The 23,407-nt window shown below is 40.0% G+C and overlaps 1 protein-coding gene across 2 annotated transcripts in view; it reads left to right on the plus strand.

The window, feature by feature from the left end:
• The first annotated feature begins 12,789 nt into the window (after positions 1 to 12,789).
• Positions 12,790 to 23,407, plus strand: part of LOC109635209 (poly(rC)-binding protein 4-like) — a 32,672-nt gene continuing 22,054 nt past the window's right edge. Inside the window, exon 1 of one of the 2 annotated variants that reach the window (XM_020096228.2) lies at positions 12,790 to 13,113. The gene's annotated coding sequence lies outside the window, so the exon portion shown is untranslated. The remainder of the gene's footprint in view (positions 13,114 to 23,407) is intronic. The other variant, XM_020096229.2, reaches the window with a different exon arrangement.

The following is a 23,407-nucleotide window of genomic DNA, read 5'->3' on the forward strand; positions in this document are numbered from 1 at the left end:
TTAAAGGTTCAGTGTGTAGAATTTAGTGACATCTAGAGGTGAAGTTGCATGTTGCAGCTGGATACTCCTCATCACACCCTCCCCTTCCCAACACCAAGGAGAACCTGTGGTGAACTTCAGTTGTCATAAAAACTCTAAAGGTTTTAGTTTGTCCAGTTCGGACGACAGTAAAAACCATGGCAGCCTCCATAGAGGGGACCCCCCCCCCCCTCCATGTAAATATTAAGTTTTTAAGTTCTATGGTAAAGAAAACAACAATTAGCACAATTTAGATTAAACACACCAGTGAAAACATCACACATTATTTTATATTCAATTTCTGCCAAAAATCCCTTTCACCTACATCTTGCACACTGAACCTTTGAGCACTTGGACAATACAATGTCATTTAAACTCAAAGACAGCACATGGTGTACTACGAATATGTGTTGGAAAAAGGACAAAAGAAACATAAGTAATAGTTTAAACAAGGTAAAGGCTGGAGTACACGCTACAGATTAAACACATTTTGTCTGGATGTCTAAGAACACTTAACACCATTCAATAACAGTGTGTGGCCCTTGCAAGCGTATGCATTTACGATGTTGAAGTCGTTGCCATGATTTATTCGTTTTCATGCTGTAAAAATGAAACAGAATATTTCTATAAATGTTGTGACTGTGGGAAAGTCGCCGTGGGCATGTTTGTTTTATGTGGGATACTCTGTTGTTCCTTTATTCATATTAAGAGGACAAAACCAACATCTTGACAATAGAATAGACAGAGAAATGCATATTATTTCATATCCTCGTTTCCTCCCTCTGCGATATTGCATGGCAACTATCAGCCAACAGAAATGGCCTGGACCTTCACGGCTTTATCTTCTGCCATTACAGATTACTTATGGTTGTATTTTTTCCATAATACAGTGAGCATTAAATGAAACGTAAATCCATTCATTATTTGTAAAATGCAGCGCAAAGATTTACTGTCACAGATATAATCATGACTTATCACATTTGACAAGTTAAAGCTGGTAGTTGTTTCTTAAGTGCCAGGCTTTCTCAAAGGACAGTTTAATAAAAATTCATTGTATTTCATTTAAATGTCAGGTTTTTTTTTTATTGAGCCCTTCATCGTAAGCATATCTGGAAGGACTTTAGAGAGAATGAGCCTACAGATAATAAAAAGCACAGAATGAAATGATGCAGCAAAGGGAATTGTACACAGCAAAGGATGCAAAGTGATGCATTTTAAAGACATAAATGAGGTGAAGTAATGCTATCATTTAAATGTTTCTCAATGATAAAGTTTAAAACGCCAATGTCCTGCCTTTGGTGTTCTTTTACATAGAGTACTGAAAATGAAATACTGATCTGTACCTCATAAGGTCTACAGTAATAGCTATAGATTGTATATGTGTGTAAAAGTTGTATGTTAATGTTTTCTAAAGTCACACTGTTGAGTGGACACTTTTCACAGTCTAAAGGTTATATTTGTCCAAAGAGCCGCATTGAAATGATTAACGACACAAAAGACTTATTCTCTGTTTATACAGGTGAAAAATTCTGTCAGCATTTGCACTAGTTCTTGAAATATCTCTGTACCGCCCTATATCTACATTTAAGATTCTTTGTCAATGCAAAGGTCCTCCCTGGATTTTAGCATCGATATTTATGTCATGGTGAAAACCAAACTATGGAGGAAACAACTAGATGAGGTCGTCGCTGAGCTGCTTGGTGTCTCTCTTTAATCTTGAATATCTGTAAAGTGCCTTAAGATCATTTGTGTAATTATTTAGCGTATGTGAATTGAAAATCAAGATATTGTGGGATTCGATCGATGAGGTGTGTAGTGTAGTTTAGAACAGAGGGATTATCATACCACCATGTTGCACAGTTTCCAAAAATGTGGCCTGCATCAGTGCATTCAGTGAAACACTTGACTGCTGAGTGAAGGCATCTGAGATAATAGTCACAAGATACAAGCATGTGGTTGTTTAAAAGTTCAAGGGTTCAAACACCAAAGGATGAAGAGCTGTCAGATCAAGTCAAGTTAGGCAATGTCCAATCCATGTTTTTCATATATTAACTCTTTACAATCTTTCCAAAAAAGATTTTATTTACCACTGTTGCTGTCTGTTGCTGTCTGTTACTTCAGTTATTGTTGCTGCAGTCCTGGAGAAGTCAGTATTGGTTTGTGGCTCTGTGGGCCGGACATTTAAACCACTTCTTGCTCTCCAGTATTCTGCACTGCAGAGGATTTTTTAGAAATGTTTTCTTTTTCACCTTGAACACTTCCTACCTTCCTCTTTTAAAGTGGAACAGATACACATAAAGAAGCACCCGTTTCATTGTTGAGATTTCTTTGAGCTTGTATGAATGACGGGTTATATTAGCCTGTATTAGTATGGGTTTAAATAGGCCAAGAGCTCTATTGGGAACAATACTTGAAAGAGCAGGAAAAAGTTTAAGAAAGAGGAACATCTCCTCGACTGACAGTTGAAGAAGCAGCACAGAAAAAAAAACTTAGCATGAAACAGCAATCACAGATTGCATTATACTGTCAAATAAAGCTGCCAAATAAAACAGAGGAAATGGCTGTTCTGATTAGCTGTCTTTTACCCCGCTGACAATATTTGCGGGAAATATGTAGTGCCATCTATGTGATGCTATCATCATACATTAACATAAACTGTACACTGTATGAATATCTCGGAGCGAAAATGAACTTGATGTTCATGGCAACAAAGAAAGGGCCGTCATATAATAATAAAACCCTTGGCAAGCATGATTAGGATTTTAAGATAGAGAAACAGAGTCTGTCTCTAACAGTTCATGGACCTGTCAATCATCAGAATCTCTCTGACTGGTTCACCCCTGCAAGGCAACGGTAAGAAAAAAGCACGTGCACTCAGTGACTGCATGTAGACATTTAGAGAATAGATTGTATGATGAGTAATAAAGTAATGGTCTATTCAAAGCAAACCCTTGCATGTGTTGAAATTCCTTAAGAATTTTCTGAACATAAAATAATCATGAGGTAAAATGAATTTATTATCTCATAGATAATACATTGATGTTCAATAGATTCATTAAAAAAAAATCCTGATTTAATTTACACATTATATAGCACATGCAGAGTAATGAGAATCTTTTTCATGATTACATTGTGCCTCCTAATTGTCTCTAAATCTAAAGAATACATCATCAGAACAGACACTTGTAAATTATATCAATGTCTGCTGAGAAGAATACACACATTTCCCCACAGTTGCTGTTCTCTCATCCTGTTGTTTACCCTCGAGGCATATTATGGATGAGGGACTTCCATTGAAATGCATCACCTAGCTCTCATTTCGTCAAAAAGACACATACACAAAAACACCTGCAGCTTTACTAGACCATGATAACCCCGCCGCAGAGGGGCTTTCATGTGATTGCACATATCAATCTGACTCTTGATGTGTGAGCACAGGGCGAGAAAGAGAGCGGATTAGGAATCAGCTGACTCTCCACATTTTCTTCCAAGTGACTTATTAGAGGGGTTATTCTGAGCAGACTGTTGGACCACTGAGGGGTTTGGCTGAGTAGCGACACCCTGAATGGAGCCAATCTCCTCTCTCACAACGCTATATTACTTTAGACAGCCCTTCTCGGATTTACTCAGTAACAAACGGAAAGACCCTTTTCTGCTTTTATATACGCTGGGCTCACAGATCTCTCTTTTTCAACACAATTCTTTTCACGGTCATAATTTAAAATATCTGCCCTATAATAGCTTTATTTGTTCCTGTTGTGGAAAGAGAGTTGGCTTCAGGTATTTTGCAGGAGCATTCAATCATGATCAACATTATCACACTTTGAAGAGTGTTTCATCCACACACGATTTACCATATTTTAGTTAGGTTTTGTTTTTGGTCTGCAGTGGGTGTCTGCTTGATAATCGAACAGGAAGAGTGAGTATTTCCTTCAGGCACAGTACCTATAGACCAGAGTGCTGCTCTTGTTTGTTCCTGCCCCCATGGTTCTCTTTTCTCACAGCTCAGCCAAATAAGGTTTTCCAAGAGGTTCCATTATCACTTGAACATGTTGACGCTGAAATTGATTGTTGGCAAGCCGCTGCTCTCTGAAGACACACTCCTTATGTTTAAAGAAAAAGTAATGATTTACCAAATATAACGTCTTATTGAAATGCCATTTGGGACTTGTAGTTTCATCTTGTCTTATTTAGATGTACGTATCTCACTGTAATTTAATCCTGTCGGAGGCTTGATGAGGCAATTTAGCTGATAATTCACAAATTGCACTACATAATTAATCCACCATCGGAGGGCCCAAAGGCAATTACAGTGGATTCTTCATTAGCATTTCTGTACGTCCGACCAGTGGCAGATCAGGCTACTCCATTACATAGTAAACACACAACTCTCAATGAGGCCACATGATAAATGAAAGTCTGAGGGAAAAGCCCCTAATGGCTTTTGTTATGGGGTTAATAGTTTTGTTATCAGAGAAACAGTCCTAATGACTCTGAAACACATCAAGAGGACATCAGCAAATACAGAGATCAGCAAATGGCGTGGCCACAGAATGACCCCAGTGAGAAGCAGAAATCAAATCAAAACTCAGATGGGTGATTAGCACTCCATTGTAGCCCCTAAATGTGGACGGCAGCACTTCAGCAATCACCTGAAATAACTTTAACCCAATCCAACTTTGTCGCAACATGATTGCACTTTTCTAAATAGGACTCCAAATACTCTCTCGCACATTACAACTATAACCAACGGTTGAGAAACTGTAGTAATCAGTCTAATGGCTTTGACTCACAATCACTTAAGTTTAGTTGTGACTATTATTCTGTGTGGAAGTGACATGAATAAATTTGATCAAGCAATTGGCAGGATTACAATCATGATACTGTGGGCATTTTTAACCATACTACTGGCTGTCTGCTGGTCAGTCCTTATTCACCTTAGCTCACACATTATGTTACACTTTACATAAATTAAAATGACTCTAGTCATGACTTCACTTTAACGGCCACCATCAAGTTTAAATTGTCCAATATTTGTGGTTAATCACTTAAACTAATGGCATTCCTTCGCTGAAATTTGTTTAGTTTAGTTCCAATTGGCAAATGTTAGCATGCCATCACACAAATCAAAGAAGGGGAACTTGGTAAACATTAAACCTGCTGAAAATTATAATGCGAGTGTAATTTTGAGTGTGTTAGCACTTAGCTCAAAGTACAAAGTACCAAAGAGCTGCTATCATGGCTGTTGACTCTAAATCTTTTTTATTTTTCCCTTTAGGTAACCTTAGATGTCAGATTTACCTCCAGTGTGCGGCTTATATTTCTGGGAAAGTCCAATCCCTGCACAGAGTGACAAGCCTGTTCAGTGTAACTTGATTCGTGTCCTCTTCTGTTACCTCTCTGGTCTAGATAATCATCACCTTCCTGTGTTTTCTGTCCTCGGCAGGCTAAGAGATTTATTAACTAGCAAGACTGTGTAAGGTCTCAGGAATGTGCTCTAGTTTTGTCCATTGGACCTGACGGTGACTGGCACTCACGCCTAACGTGGCCGGCAGCTCTGTCTCAGAAGTCTGCATGGGCTGCCAAGTTTGCGGTGCAGCCCTTCTGCTTGATAACTGGCTGAGGCCCTGGGCTTAGGAAGAGTGGAAATGGGGAGAAAGTTTGGAAAACCTAACGTCGGGTCCCAGGTGTGCACTTAACGCTGCCTATCAATTCCGGCCCAGGGTGAGGTACAAGCCAGATGAAATCATGAGACCAAGATGCAGGGTGCATTTCAGTCTGCCTCATTGCCTCGCTAGTCAGATGATAACACTGCAGACTGAGATGGAATGATTTAACAGCTTTGGGAATCAGCCACACATCCAGGTGATATGTGGGAGAGTGTGAATTAAATCCAGACTCTGGGGCGAATCTCTCGTAATCCCATGTTTGTCATATCTACAATAAAAAACAACCATGTGAAAAAAACAGCGGCATTCAGGGAGAAGGAACAGCAGCATCTGAAGCTGCCTATTATGTCTCTCGCCATATCCACCCACTGCTTGGTCCAAGGCTGCCTGTGCTGCTTAGCCCTTGCACAGGGACTCTCTGTGATACAGCAGAGTTCTCTGTGCATAAAGCGTGGTGCTGATGCCAAAGCACTGTTATTCAAATCCGTCGGCACTGTCTCATTTAACAGATAAGAGGCTAATCTACAGGGTGGGCAGGAGATAGACCTACAAATACAAGGCCCCTCTTGTTGTTCACTCACCATTCTCCACATTCCTGGAATCTGTATAGACATGTGCAGACAAACAAAACCTTGAGGTTCTTTTTTTTCTTTATCCCCTCAAGCTCAGACATGATCTTATAGAATATAAATCACAATGTATTTGCACAATTTATCCACATGAATTGTCTTTTTTTTCATTCAAATTTTGTCAATAGACCTTCTGTTTATTGTGGAGTTCCAACCAGAAGGATAATGCTGGTGCAAAAACATTTTTATTTATGTAGTTAGTTAGTGTCCAGCATGAAAATGTCTAACTGAATATTTAATGTATGGATGCTTAAAGACCTGATTAAAAATAATCTGTGGTTTTAGTACGTCCATAAACCTAAAGTCTGTTTGCTTGTGAATATGTGGCCATTCTTTTCTCAAATATCGATACAGTCAGTTTACTTTTAAGCAGTACAATACTATTTGCTATAAATACCCCAAATAATGCTTTTTACTTTGAAAAAAATACACGTTATTTTTTATTATCAAAACCTTTTAAGTTTGCATTGCATGCTTGATTCAAATAATGTAAAACCAAGTTTAAGGGCCTTCCTGATCACAGAGAGTGCAGATGACCTGCCAGTATTTAACAGCACTTAAAGCACATAGACAACAGTCTTTGATACTAAGCAATGTTAGCTCTCAACAAGGTATTAGAGGTTTCATATACTTGGCCCTGATCCCCTGCTCATACTGTTCATTTGATAACAGGAGAGCATTACTGCTAATCTAGTTAGCTTTCATTATGCGCCCTGCATAATAAGGCATGGGACAACATAGGGTTAATAACCGATGAATAAACAATGGTTTCAATAATTAAAGCTCGGGGCACAGAAACAGGCACAAACTGGCATGCTAACCAGCTCTCTCACAGCATGTTTCTGGTAATTGTTTTTGTCCTTTTGTTGGCATACTTACAAACATTTCAGCCTTTATCCTTCATGTCAGCCCTTTATCGCCACAGATTATGTTCTCTATTGTAGGCCTGACAAAACGTTTGTATATGAGGAGCTCATTATCAAGTTGCTGTAGTGTGAAACTTGTGTTATTGTAAGTTGCAAACATATCCATAATTGAATGTTAGTGTGCATTCTTTTGAATATTGTTCAACCACAATAACTTTTTTAAGCCAAAGTTGCTGAAGAACTTCAAAGTGGTTGGTGTTGCCACACTGTTGTGGTATTGTGTACAAGTACAGTATTGTGCTCGTGCACAGATCTCATTACCCCTTTTCCTTACCTCAGTGCACTTTCAAGATCAAAAGCTGTTTGATGGTGCTCTTCATACCTGATACATGAGACTCGGCAGATAGCCCTGTCTCTGACGTCAAGAGCTTTGATGTCCTGGGACAGCAAGTTATCATCAAGCTTTGTAAAAGCTTAATTTCACACTTTTCTGTTTAAATTTAAAGATTCAATACAAATTACATCTGCTACATTCTATATATATGAGCTCCATTTTATCCTGTGCTCCTCCTCTGACATTACTTCAAGCAATGTTGTCTGACGTCGCCATCCTTGTGCATAAGACAGTTTCAGGGTTTTGCAACAGGATAGGGAAAGCAGGCAAATGCGCTTAGTCCCCGGGCTGAGAGGGGCCCCCTGAGAGTGTCTAATTACACTTCACCAATGACAGTTCTGTGAGAACCTCCTCAAATTCATTGATCAGCTATGTAAAAGCCCCTACAACAATACTAAGGTTGGATACCTCCATTAAGGCCCCTTGCTATTAGCTTTCTCACAACAGCTTTGTCATTTATTCAGTAATAGTTTGATTTGGTACAACGTAAGGCCCTCCATCTGCCTTCTGTCTTGGGACCCCAAAGTTCCTTCAAACACTCCTGGACAGCTGCAGTTGAGAGTATTATTGCCTGTAATTCCCTGATGGTGGGACAAGCCACCTAATGCAATTGGAGCAGTAGTGTCCCACTCTGTTTTCAAGAACCTCTTGAAAACTCATCTCTCCTAAGAGCAGCCAAAGTGTATTTACTGTGCTCTTCTATACCCGATCTCCTTCTCTTATTGGATCTAGACTCAGATTTAGCACTTTGTACTTGGGTCTACACTAAGGCTCCAGTCTCGCTCCTCAGTTGTAAGTTGCTTTTGAGTGTCGGCCAAATGAGCAAAGGTAAACATATATTTCATCAAACTGATTATTTATTCGATAATTTCTGTTTATGCCATTTTGAGTTATTGTTCCTCTCTTTGAAAGTCAGAACTTCTCCCACTTTTCACTATAGTTATCAGATTGAGTTCCTGCCTACAGGCTGTTTCCCACCGCAAAACACAGGAACCACACCATCATATTGTTGCCTACCTTGCATATTTGTTCACCTGCTGATGACACAGTATCCTTTGGCCTGTTCCAGACGTAGCCTGGAGGATCACTTCCTCTCACATCTGGCGTGATGTCATCCTCAGCCTTTAGAAAAAAAACTAACTAATAATAATCAGATACCGATGTAAGGGACCTACAGCCAGCACCGTGGCTGTGTCTTGTTATTGAGACATACACCAGTTACATGTTCGGCTCTGCTGCATGATTGTAAAAATGGAAAAGTGGAACCGGCATGAAATCTCACTATTTTTAATTAATTCAGTTAAAACTGGAACACAGTTTTGAGCAAAGCTTAATTTATATGGGTGCAGGAGGAGACTCATTATTATTAGACTAAAGAGAAATGTAGTACCAAATGATCTTTCTCTTCAATAAAAGTAAGAGGGGCATTAAAGTATTGCTTCCACAAGGCTTTAAAATAGTGTTTTTTAAAGTCCTGTCCTGAAGATGTTTTTTATCATAAAGGGGTGCCATGGCCTACTGATCAGTTTTCAATCTATGGACAAAAGCCATAACACTTAAAACAATGTCATGTCAGCTCTGTGGAGATTGTGTAAGGTTTTATGGAAGATATAGTTGTTTTATATATCCATTTAAAATTTTCAGCACTTTTATGGTGCTGAATAAATGTGGAATATGAATTATTATTTGTTTGCAGCAGCAGTTTAAATGGGCTTATTCACCTCTAAGCCATGTTTGTGAAGTCTTTAGCAAGCGGACAAGCTTTGCTCAAGAACACGTCGATGATAGCTGAGAAGAGTGAGCATTCATAAATCACTCTCCAGCCCACATTTCACTGACCAATGCTGAGATGCGACCTTTCACCTCACTGCCTCTGTAACAACTAGGCCATCACTGCTCCTTACAAGATGATGTAAGGACTTAAGTAGATTACATACCCATGTTGACATATTTAATCTTTTCATATTTTTGTCCATGTCAAGTAATTACTTGACTGTTTTCTGCCACCAATACTCTCTAGTGGAAGAAATTCTCAGATCTTTTAGAACAGTAATACTACAGTGAAGAAATACAAGTAAAAGTCCCAAAGATAAAGCATAAGTAAATAAAAATAAAGTAAACTCCAACTCCCAAAAGTAAAAAGACTCTTTTTGTAAAAAAAAAAAAAAAAAAAGTATCTTGTGTTATTGGAATATGATAATTGATGCAATCATGTTTTCACTTTTTACTTTATGTAATAATGGGTATATTACTGGGTATATTGTCAATTTCCCCAAGGGATTAATCAAATCAGATTTTACATACATTTCATTAACAAAGGGTGTTTGACTGATTGAAAAAGAAACAGGTAGAAATTCAATCTAATTATATTCCATTTATATGGAAAATAAATATGGAATCAGCTTGTCGTCCTCAGTGCCTGCTCTGCACGAGTGTTATTTTCCTTGAAGTATATACAAAACAACACTTGCACAGCATGGTAAACATAATCCTGTTTAATACTTAATCTCCTATTAGTATTCCAACTCCAGTCTTTTCTGTCCAATGTCTCCTCTGCTTCCATTGTTGTAATTAATATACTTGCTTCAAAGCAAAGCCTTAAATCTTCAAAGAAAGATATATGGAAATGCGCTTCCAATATACATCACCACTCAGCATCTAAATGCAAATCATTGTCACGGTGGTAAACATTAAATAGGACTTCACTGTGCATGTGTATTTTCTTTCTGGGACTCTTTCGGTCTTTAAACAGGTACAGCAGACACTAAAACACCTGTAGCGTCTGCAGTCCATAGTGTGAATCACAAAAGAAGATATTTTGGAGATGCTGTAGAAAATCGCTTTCATGTTTAATGAGCAAACATTAAGAAAGAAGAATGTCAATTGCTCCTTGTTTGACAGGGAATGAAAGATGATTTCAGCTTTCAAGCTGCTGCTGGAGTTTCTTTAATGAAAGGCGAGACCACTGTGAGCTCTGGCATGTGGAAGCAGACAAAAGCAAAAAGTGTCTCGACCCCCCACCTGTCTACAATCACCATTTGTCAGGACAATGTTTTTTTTTAGATGCCATGAAATCCAATGCAGAGAATGTTAAACTATGTTGTTCATGGGAGGAGTAGAGAAGAAGAGAGACATTCCACGGCTGAGTAATTGTAGTTGCTGCCCTGGTGTCATCTCTCGTTGTTCCAGTGCCATTTAGTATGAGAGGTATTTGTTAAGCGTAAACGCTCCCAGACAAGCAGGGATGATGTACATTGTGTTTGCCAAAGCAAATGGGAGTCTGTATATCATGGCTGATTTCATCGCCAACAACGCTTTTGTGAGTTTGACATTACTATCTAATTTCCAGCTCTATTTGATTTTTGTAATTATAATATTACACTGAAAACACATGCAGGCAGCTCAGGCTTAACCAAAGTAAATAAGAATTTATTCAAATACAAATCCCCCATGTGTGTGGTTCAGGCACTGAAAACGAGAATTCAAACCATTCAATTAAACCTAAATTAACATAGAAATCGCTGTGATGCATCTGCATTCCATTGTACCGATGCAATCACAATTCCCTCTCCTAGTTGATGGCTGTGTCAAATCCAACTGTGCACCTTAGCTGTTTTGAAGCCACATTACTGTGACTGACGGCTGTGTGCGGTGGGTCTCAGGCCCACACCCCTAGTGGTGATTGCACTTTTTAATTTTCATAACAAAGTGCCCTGTATCTGCAAGATGGATTTCAAATCACACAGCACCTCCTACTGTTTGAAACACAACATCTCACTCTGTCAGTGGGCCAGGTGGACCTCAGCGAGTTACTCAGTAAAGCTTTTACATGGATAAGTGCATGATTCATACGGCGCCATTATCTAGAAACTAGACCTGCCTTTGCAGTGGTTGACGTATTATAAAATATCACAGCATATTATTCTTCAATTGCTTCCTTCAATCTTATGTTTCCCTGCCAAAACATTTGAGACATATTATTAATCGTCTTTCCTCAAGCGGAAGGTCTAATATGACTTTATTCACTCTGTTCTGGGTTAGAGTTCTAATCACGCCTGGTAATTCCATGTCTTTTATCTCAATAAGTGACTCTGCGAGTGTTCAAATTGAGCAGCTCCCCAAGTCATAATTTTCATCATACGTTTAGGAAATAAGCGGCTAATAACCTAGAACAGTGAGAATATATCTTCTGTAAATATCTGCTTCTATTCCCAGCGCTGATCTTTACTCACTTTAGTCTCTCAGTCCTATTTTACCAAGACAAAATGTCACCCTAAGATAGACAAAGCCACAAAATACAATAGAAAAAATGTCAAGTGGAGATGAATGAAGATGTTTTATTTCTAATTTTAAGTACAACCATCACATCCGCCCCATTTTTCATTGTTTTATGTGATTGTTTTATGTTTTATGTTATATGAGAGGCACCTGAGAAGCAACTGAGATCGTTTGTGAAATAGTTGGAGATGTCACACTCAAATTATATGCTCACCCAGGAGCAGTGGGACTTGTCAAGCTGTCTTGTCAAGTGAAAATGTATTGAAGGAGCATTTTGCTTGCGGAGGTTAAGGTTAAAAAGTGTCTGTCAATTGCTATGGATACCCAGACTTTGTAATGGTGACTGTCAGAGGATGATGATGGTGATTATTATTGAGAGTAGTAGTAGAAGTAGTATTAGTAGTATTTGTGATATAACAATCCAGATCTGTGCAGGGATAGAAGATGGATGGACGGATAGTTGCATTGTTCTGTGGATACTCCTGCTTTGCTCAGCAATGTAAACTGTGTTGCTTGGGAAAACAATGCAATATCACGACTAATACGCAAGATGGCGCTGCATGAGAGAAAGTTACTGATGATCTCACACCAAAAACTTCAGAAGAAAATGTCAAGGGCATCAGCCTCACACCTGCACCAAGTTTGATGAAGACAGTGAATTATGTTTACAGTTTAAATTCGGTTTAACACTAATAGGAGGCTTAGATATAGGTGTGTCCTCTACTGTACGCTGTAAATGTCTCAGCTAAACAATTAAATTGAGAAAATAGCGCATATTTCTCATGTATATGGTTGATTCAGCTGATATATTTCCCTCTGTCTCTGATTTCACAGCTCCTGGATGCGCACATGTGCCCCGCAGCGCACGGTGCTTCGACGCGCTGCGCTCCCAGCAGCCCGGAGGTCCTGTGGGGACAGGAGGACCACAGCGGCCGAGGCGGGGACGCTTAACGCACCGGGGGCTTGAACGCAGCTGAGCCAGAGGATTTTTTTTTTTTTTTTTTTACCCAGAGAGCACTCGGCTGTCTCGGTTAATGGTGATCAGGGGTGGTCGCTGCCTGCATGTGCACCCCCCCCTCCCTCTCCCTGTGAGTGTGTCTCCTCCTCCCCTGCACTCCAGGCTGCTGACACACCGGGAGGACAGTGCGCACTACACGTCCGCGTCACCGGACTCTACATGGATGCAAAGCCCTGTCAACACAGATACATGGGGATACTTTAGAGGGAGCTGCAGCCTGAGACCTTTTACATGAGAACTGGTAAGTGGCTCGCATTGTTTTTGGACGGCGTGTTCCCAATTCTCCAACTTGAAACAGCTCTTATCTAGTAGGTGATGCTCTTGACAGGTACCCACCGTCAAAATTCAGTGTCTTATTAATGGAGTGACTCCAGTTACAACCCTTCCCTCTATTATAAACTATATTTATCGAATGAAAGCCAAAATCAGGTATTTTAACTATTTCAATTCTTGCCTCTCTGAATCACAACAGTGTGTAATGATTTAACTTGGACGCACTCACATGAGTAGATTAGATTATGGGATAAAATCATCTGTAATGTTAATGCGTTGGAGCTGAACTAATGAAGCCATAAACTGACCGGGCTGTTAAATCCAGCATATGGCAGAAAGTCACCAGATGAGCAGGGGACAACAATGAGACCGAGGAGACAATTGGTCTCTTGTGTGTGTGTGTGTGTGTGTGTGTGTATGTTTACGATAATGAAAGTAGACCCCATTGGCCCCAGCCCTGAACACAAAGATCATTCTCAACAAGATACTGTGGGCGCCTGCTTGGTGCTGAGGCAGCGAGTGTGTGTGACAGCACCATTATTCACCAGGACGCCTAATTGCATTAGTCTTACAGTGGATGGGGAAAAAAAACTGTCTTGATGAGCTGACCCAAATGAAATCACAAGTCAGTGCAGATGTTGCTTGGTTGGACTTGTTTTCTTATTTTTTTTCATAATCAAATTTAAGAATCTCTGGTCACGTTTGTCAAATTCCAGGTAACATACAGTCGGCCTCCATTTGTGTCAGTCTGTCTGCTTGTGTGGTTTCCAGATTGCTTAATTGCTTAAACAGCCAGCAGCCTAAATATGAGCGAATCTATCTTATTTTATTCAGGATCGATGGCACAAACAGGCTTGTTATCATCTTTATTAGTTATACTGTGGGTGGTATAATTCATCTTGATATTTCTTTCAGATTTTAATAGCTTAATAGCTAAGAAATATGACCTGTTTTCCTTTCCTTCTCGTATGAAAACACATCTGTTTGGCATGGTGTGGGTACAACAGGCCCATAGAAAATACATCTTTAGACTTGTAAGTACAACACAGTCAATAAAAAAACATCAGCTGATTGATTAAGGAAATCGGGAGAAGCTTTTGAATCTTACATGTGCGCCTCCGATATGCACCTGCTCAAATAAAAAAGAATAGAAATAGGGCACGAATGGAGAATTGCTAATCAGCTAGGGTGCAACTGTATGATTATTTTCCTGATTTATATTTTCACAGGCACATAAGAGATATCAATAAAGAATAGGATTTGATTATCTCTCTTTGAGTGTGTGTAATGAGGGGAGCATCTGCTTGAGTGCAAAAACACTGTCTGTTCTTGAAAAGGGGGATGGCACGTACAATTTGGCTGATTCGAGAGGCACACATACCTTTTAGCGGAACTCCAGGGGGCACAATAACAGACCATCATGCATTGCTGACTCTCTGTCCAAATGCAATTCCTTAATGCACTCTGAGAGTCGGAGATCTAATAAGAAGTGGAAGAGCATCTTCAATAATGAAACCCCACCTGCATCCCTGCTGCAGACTGAGGGCTGGGCTGAGAGGCTTCATAAATAACAGAATCCAGACCTGCCACGTGCTGCTCCGACATATGCGAACTGCCAATATAATCCCTCTCATCTACTAAGGTGCTGTTCTTGCAGACTGAAGGGGGGAGGGAAATCAGCACAATGCTTAGTTTTAGTGTGCAGTCATCAAGTAAATGCAGCCCAGTTGAGTGGCTTTACTCTATTAAAGAGTTCTGCAGAGAGAGATCGTGGATATTCAATCAACTTTTACTGTCGAGCAGAATAAAATATGAGCTTCTCAAGATAATTTAAACCACACAGTGGAGCATAACTGTTCCAAAACATCTTAATTAGTTTAGATTTTTTATTTTATTCTCTTGATTATTCTTTAGTCACGTCAACTTCATATTAAGTCTTGAATTATTTCTATTCTGACTTAACACCTGGAGTAATTTATAGTGCTTTTGGGCTTCACATTTTATGAGGCAACTCAGCATCACCATCATTACTCAGACATTCATTTACATGCTGTTGTCACAGGAGCGTTGTTGTGAAACAAATTAATTTCCTCTCCAATATTTGAGATAACCCCCCTGTAGCAATTAACCTGCATTTGGGTAATTAACCTGTGCTTGTCACTATCTAATAACTCCAGACTCTTGAGGCTTAGCTCCTATACCTTTCCCCTTTTTGCTGTGCTCATTACCCTTTGTTTTACCATGAAGTAGGCCATGTCGTGCAAGAAAGTCATGGACCAGAATCACATGAACGCTTCTATGCAAATAAACAGCGTAGATTCCTTTTGTTTTGGACTTTGTGGCCCTGCAATGAAGAGATCCTTTCTTCTAAAACAGAGTGTGACCCTCCCCGTCGTTCTTAAGACTGACCCAGTGGCTGACAGAGCCGCGGGCTGTCCCTGCTATGAAAAGATAGCACTGTGTTGAGCTCCAGAGATTGACCCAACAGGCCTCATGACTCTGCTGTTGTGTCTCCACAAAGAGTCCCATGAGCGTGATTTATTTAGTTCAGAAGTTACCCTGAAAGAGCAGCTTTCATGCCGCCTATACTGTACAGAGAGCGCCTCAAGCAATAAGGATAGGTGTACGCTAAGTACGCCACTCCAGTGAGCAAGTGCTGTATATCAAGCGAATAAGCTAAAAGTCTGCCTTCGTGACGATAATCCGCTCTGCTGCACAGTACGCTAAATGGAGGTTTTTCTTTCAATTGGCCATCTGCATCTGTGTGTGTGTGTGTTTTTGTATTGTGACCAATGAGGAGGGATGCTTTTTATCCCCCAACCCTCCCTCAGCTGCTGAGTGCCTGAAATATTTAACAGGGACTGCACTATTTTTGGGTTTGTGTTCAGTTTGTTGTGGGGCTTATGTAATGTGTAGTTCCAGCTCAGTGTGCACAGTACCACTGCACACCCAACAGCACACCATTGGCTCGGTTAAGTTATGCTGCGAACAGTACGATTTTGCAGCAATGCTGTACGCCACTATAAAGGATATTGTAAAGTAAATCGGAGCGAGGACTCTTGCAGCATCTGTGTGCTGATGAATTTAATCTCCATTGTTTTACTTGCTGTCTTGTAAGTCGAGGAGGAGGCAGGGGCAGTTCAGATCTTCTCAGGTTACTTGTTTCTCTGAAATATTGATCAACTCCCCTTTCCTCTTTTCTCTGACTGCATGTCCCCATCTGTCCCTCTTTCTCTCCCAATTTGTCTCCCATCTCTATCTCCCTCCTATCTCCCTTTCTCTCTCTCCGAGGTGTCAGATTCTCTGACTCATGCCCTGGTGTGGAGGATGGGAGGAAAGCAGGGATGAAAGAGAAGAGAGGAAAGTCATTTTGCAGATAGAGAGTGTGACCTTCATCCAGTGAGAGGGATGGGATAAAAGCTGGAGTTAATACCCTGCCAAAGTGTATTCTCCACCATGCCAAAAAAACATTCAGAGTGATATATGGTCCGTAATAGAAGCTCTCTAATAAGAAGAAGCATACCATTGTAAGTCAAGGCAAAGCAAATGACCAGAAAATTCCAGCGTTGAATCCAGAGGAACAAACACTGGAGAAGTTAAACTGTATAATCGAATAAAAACAGGATGTGTCATTCAGACCCAGTTAGACATAAAAAATATGAAAATCAGTTTACAGAGATAGAGCTGCAGAAATTAGTTGATTGATTGATAATCTGTGTTTGAGGCACTCTTTTAAGCAAAATCTTAATGGTGTGATAATTTTTCTTCTTTTCATTTAAAGGTACAGTGTGTAGAATGTAGGGACATCTAGTGGTGAACTTGCATGTTGCAGCTGAATACCCCTCACTTCACCCCCCCTTCCAAACATGACAGAGAACATGTGGTAGCCTTCAGTTTTCATAAAAACTCAAAAGGTGTTTATTTCGTCCTGTTTGGACTACTGTAAAAAACATGGCGGCCTCCGTAGAGAGGACCCCCTCGATGTAAATATAAATTATTTAAATATAAAGGCCTTTTCTGGGGTGAAGAAAACAACAATTCATACAATTTAGATGAACACACTCGTGAAAACATCATGAGGATTATTTGATATTGAATTTGTGCCAATCGATCATTTTCTCCCAAATCTTACACACTGGACCTTCAATATAAATAGTATTTTAAATATCTTTCGGGTTTTGGACAGATGCTTGAAGTTAAAGTTAAAACAAGGAATCTGAAGACATCACACATGCCTGGTAAATTATAAAAGATAACTTCTTCATTCCAAGTGTACAGTGTATGGGCTTGGGCCACACTATCCCAGTACTAACTAAAGCTAGTGTAAATTCAGGCTCCGGCGGTGTCACTTTGTGTCTGGAACCAGCATCCTCTTGGGAGATGGCAACTGTCAGTTCAGAAACACGGCCCTGTAAGCTTCATTATCTGTATGCTTGTGTTGTTCTATCCTCACGGGCAATAATGAGAAGGAGGAAGGAACTTAGTTTTACCTAATGAGGGGACAGGATCCTTTGAGAAAACAACACTTGGTGGCCATGTTCTTTCAAATGTATTCTTAATAATAACCACTGAGCCTGAACTAACTTAGTACCAGTCTGAGAGTCACAGACACTGAGGGCTTAGGGTAGTCCGCCATAATAGAGTGTCAATTACCATGCTGTCCATTAAATACTGGATTCACTCGTTATTATGCAGACTGCCTCAGAAGGTGATCTGTGTCGATGTGGCTCAGACAGATCGACACGATTGTGAGTTGGTGTAACAAGATGAAGCCCTGGAAGTATTGATTGTCACTTTGAGATATGACAGGATTTGCAAAAAGTGGCTGTTTCTGGTGTCAATTATTTGTAAATGTTGTTGCTCCAGAGCTGTCATCGCTCTGATAAAAGTAGAATGACAGCTTTTACTGTGTTGATATGTATTCTGCCCCTGTGTGTTGATAAGAGACGTTTATTTCTGATCTAGTCAAAAAAACATGGTTTGGGAATGAGGGAGACTTTTGTTCTAAACAAGAACCTCATTTACTAAGCAACATGACAGTGCTCCAAATTCTTCACGTCAGCCAGACAACCCACAGCCAGACAACCCACACCGCTTTTGAAGATGCTTAGAAATCCCTGCAACAGTCATTTTGTCCCAGCACTTTGAATTAGAAACTTTCATTTCAACCTTTTGGCAGATTTGTTCTTATACGCTCTGCAGGAAAATCTTGTAGTTTCACTGTCTTTTTAAATGCCACAGAGTATGGATTAAAAACACACTGAGCCTAATCTTATCCAGCCCACATTTAGCTGCAGTGGCTGCAGTGAATGCTGCTGTTGGCCTCCTCTTCTGGTGCAGGGAAGCAGAGCTGGCTCCAGGAGTAGCAAGCAGCCAGAGGATCTGATAACCTTCTCTGGGGCCCTGAGGTTGACTGGCGGCTCGCATCGTAGGCCGACACAGTTGTGCTTTAACACCACATAAAGCCGGAGGCTGATAGGAGAGGACAGTCCCCTCTGCGCTGAGGGCTGACCCCTCCCATTATATATGACACAGCTGAGACAGACATGCTGAGAGATGAAACACTGCTCTTTAATTTCAAGCTTCTCCTGTTTCACAGCTTTAGCCTTCTCCCCTGGTCTCTTGTTTTTCTCTCTCATCTCGGTGGAGAGATTGTGGAAGGACAGAAACCATTTCATTTTATCAAATGTTTCAAATAGTGAGCTTTTCTTTAAGTATATACAGGGACGGGATATTTATCTGAAAGGCTGGAAATATTGTATACATATATATATTGTAGGTTAGGTTAGGTTACTTTATTTATACCTGTAGGTAGATTTGTTTTGCAGCCAAAAAAAAGAGAGGAGGCATCCATCCAAACAGTTCAAAATTATAACACACTGACAGAAGACAAGATCACAAAAACCATGGACGCACAATTTTCAAGCAAAGACAGATCAGTTATGGTGTTTCTCTTATAAAGAAGTTATCTATCTTTTCTTTGTGGATCAAAGTGGATGTGATTCAGTCTTGTTCACAAATCCTAGATTGATGATATTTTAATGACAATGATGACAGTTGTGAGCACTGTTTGAGGAAGAGGATTAGCTGAGGTTTCGAGTATGAACCACTCAGGATTCTTGACTTTATGGTGTATTTCATCACACAACAATTTAAAGAGAGAAAAACACAAGTGTTCAGGGGGTCCAGTTTCCTGTAGCTACAGCTGACAATAAGATAAATGACCATCTGAGAGGAGGTTTAAAGCAGACTTCATTTACTCCATTCAGTCAGCTGAACCCCTATCTGTTGTTCTGTCAAGAATACTTACTCCTCTAAAGACCCTAGCACTTTCTAAAAAAAAAAAAAAAAGATTTACTACGTTTACCTGCAAACTTGTGTCAGGTGGAACATGGAACTGTAAGGTATTGAAAGCACCTCGTCTTTTAGTGGTTTGGATTCAGCCTCATTTGTACGTCACTTTCAACTCAAGACATTCTCCAAATAAATGAATGTAAATGCACAAGAGGTTAATGTTGTCTATACCTTCTCCTCTCTGCTGTTTTAATAATTCTCTGCCTCACAGCTCATAAAGAACTATATTACTGATAAAAACCAGTTTGACTTGTGGCTGTGAAGTTGTTAAAACTAATCAAAACATTCAGCGGCTCTTTGAATATTTCATTCAACTGGAATTGAGTTCATTTAATCAAGGAGCCTTTTCAGCGTCCTGTTAATATGCAGTCGTTAGCTGTGTTAGTTCAACATCTTCCTTTATTTAGAGCTTCTGCACACTCGCTCATGTACAGGATGTAGTCAGCTTCATACACGACATGTATTTCTGTGTGTACCCTTGTGTGTCCTTGTGTGGATGTGTGTGTGCATGTGCGCGTGTTTATTCCCTGAGCATCTATTTTAAGTTTGGAGGAGAGTGACTGATCACTAGCGGAGAGGAATCTAAAGGTTTACTTTCCCTTCTTGTTCTCAAAGCCATTTTTCCTTCAGCAGATGACACTCTCATTGTGTCATCCATGTAGTCATGTCATTGGAGTTTGTTGGTGACAGATAACTGCAGAACGTCATGTGGCACTTCTCAGCAAATCAAAGTCTGTCCACTCTTGTGTTGGACACTTTTGTGTGTGTGTGAATTGCTGCCTTCTTTCATCCCAGCAGCTGTATGTGGGTTTGTGCGTTCTTTGTTTTGGAGACCTGGGAATGTGGCTTTGTGTGTGTGTGTGTGTATGTGTGTGTGTGTGTGTGTGTGTGTGTGTGTGTGTGTGTGTGTAGGGTTGTATGTGTGAATGGTCTCTCACCTCTCGCCCTCGCTGTGCGCGTGTACACACGTTGACACCCTCTCAGTTATGGCTCCATACGGTGTGGGCCCACCCGAGGAACACCCCATCCCTGCTGTCTCTGTGGGTTTATCGAGCAGACACTCAATACCTCGGTCCTCTGTATGTACTGTATGCAGAGGGGAACCCTGTTTTCCTCCTCCACCATGGAGACCAGGCGTGCCCTCATTCCTTCTTCATTTCCTCTAAGCTGGCTCAGAGCCGTCTGGTTCTGTTGGGGACATGGTTGTCTCAGAACAGGTGTCCAGTCCTCCAGACAAGCAGGATGTACAGCATCCTTTTCATCTTGACAGTCTCGCTGAGTAGATGCTTCTGATTACAGGGCCAGGAAAAAAACAAAACTGCTGGCAGCTGTCGAGGGATGTATGCTGGTTGCTTTTATCAATTAAATCTTTGATGTACGCCTCATAGAATTCAAATATACCTCTGGATATATTAAATGATATTTTTATTTAATTGTTTGGTGATAAAATGGGTCTTATTTCTATAATTGACAGAATTATAATATTAGAGCTAGTAAGGCAGATATTTGTGAATACTTGATACTTGTGAATTATTTATGTTGTCACATGTTATTTAGTTTTATGTATATTTTGAAAAGTGTAATATAGGTTTGCAGTGCTTAACCAAAGTATATAAGGTAGTACTCTTACCTTAAGTGTGAGAACAGCAGTAGATTGATTTTTCTTTCTCGAAAATGACAGTGAACACATAAATTGTGTGTTGTAAATGATAAATGTCAGTTGGGTGTTGTGAATGATGAATGGAGAAACACAGCCCAGTTAATTATCAGAGCAATCATTCCTAATAAAATGTCAATAACTTAATCAAATCACATGACAATATATCACTCCATTTTTCAGTTCACATGCATTTTCATCCTTGGTTATTAATTTGGAAGCCTTATCATTATTTTTTGTTATTTTCACCCCTGAGGTACTTTCCTTAAATGATTAATGACAAATGTTATGTTGTGAAAAGTAAAATGATGAATGATGTGAAAATGAATTAACTGTCTTCATCATATCACAACTGTTTTAATCGAATCAGCTTTAAATACATTATTGATCAGTTATCGCTTGATAATTTATCACTCTGCTTTTCACTTCATATCCATTTTTATTTGCTCCATTTTCCAGGTCACATGCATTTTCATCACCTCCATTTTTATAAGTTACTTTCTGTTACTTCCACTCCTCATGTACCTGTAGCACAGAGGTGGTTTAAGGTCTGCTAACAATCTCTCAGTGACATTATTACATGCCGGTGTTAGGCTGATGAGATGGTCCCCCTTTTCACCATCTTTGTTATCATGCTGACATGTGCCAATGTGCATTAAACACAAAGTACAGCTAAGGCTGATAGGTACCGCGTTAGTTGTGCATGTTTTTTGTTATGAACCGAGATTTAATTTTAACACAATGATCCAAGGGTTAGGGAATTTCCCTGAAAAAACACGTCAAGCTCATTGTTTGCACTAAAGGAAAAGTCAATGCCATAAAAATGATGTGCAAACCTAATGAGCCGGTGTTGAAATATTTGACTGGAAAGTGAACATTTTGACTTGCTGCTGGTACTACAGGAAAAATCAGTGGATCACCAAGATGTCAGGGTTTATCACCTGGGGATCATGAATATCTGGGCAAAATCTTCATTGTAATTTTTTACATATTCTAGTAAAAGGCATAAATGTCAACCTGGTGTTGGCGCTAGACAAAACTCAGAGATAAATGAGTGCAGACTAAAGTGGTGGACCAACGGATAGCACCACACTCACATCCCAAGAGCAATGCTGCTAGCAAGGCAAAAAACTAAATATAAAATGATTTCACAGACTGCTCATTGTAAGCATCGAACACAATGAACAGACCAACTTTGTAGTTCAGCTTTGACCTTGTACATTCAGGTGGATTTCATTAAAGCATCATCTTCAGAGTCATTTAGACAGTCTGTCTGAAGAGCCAGCTTGTTTTGAATGGTTGTTATTTTTCACCAAGTTTCCAGATCTCAGCAAGTCTCATGTGTGATCATAACAGATAGACATGATCACCAATTGTGCAAAAAATCTTGTCTAAATTGGAATAGATCAGAATTTATAAACAAATGTTAGTTGTTTATTAGCAGACTGACAGGAGGCATGGCTTTGTGGCCATTTGCTTTTGTGTCATTTGATTTCACAAAGTCAAGCTTATTATAGTTTATATAAATATGAATCCAAGCGTTGACACACAACAGGGGCCCCTGTACACTGGGTTCAGTCAGGCAGAGCAGGACCAAGGTTAACAGTCAATGATAGAGGAGCAGGACAGTAGATGGGCTCTGTGCCTCTCTCCTGGTCTGACTGTATTTTGGCAGCCCGGCGCTGCAGTCTGCACCACGCTAATTCCCTGTTCTGCGTTACCAGGTCTAATTTAGAACAGAGGGGCTCTGTTCATCCTGGAACGCTGCTGCTTGGGATTCTGGAAATGAGGAGTTCAGAGGCTCACCACCCTCACACAAACGCAGATCACATGCCTTGTTATCAACCCACAGAGCAGCACATAATGATCCCTCAAACCATTAACTCCTAATGCAATAAAGTGCTAACATTTTAGCCATGCCCTTCAGTGCTTAAACATAATGAAGTTAGCCCACGGGTTGCACAAATGTGCTCTGTGATTTGCATCGATCAAGCTTAAAGTCACCATTACTTGGCCCCCCTGTCTTTAGCTGACAGCGAGCGAAATGTTCCAGTTTTTTGTTCATCTCCAGTCAACCCCCTGGTCTTTGTTTGATATTTATGGAAGTTGTATGGAGATCACTTTTTCTAAATGATAGTTTTTTAAAATAAATTCAATGAGCATCCCCTCCCCTCCAAAAGTGTAGAGGGGAACATTTGATTTACGACAATCTAATACAGCAAAATGACACCATGCTCCACTTACTGCCACA

This window comes from Paralichthys olivaceus, chromosome 6 (assembly GCF_024713975.1).
Source record: "Paralichthys olivaceus isolate ysfri-2021 chromosome 6, ASM2471397v2, whole genome shotgun sequence".
Taxonomy (NCBI): Eukaryota; Metazoa; Chordata; class Actinopteri; order Pleuronectiformes; family Paralichthyidae; genus Paralichthys; species Paralichthys olivaceus.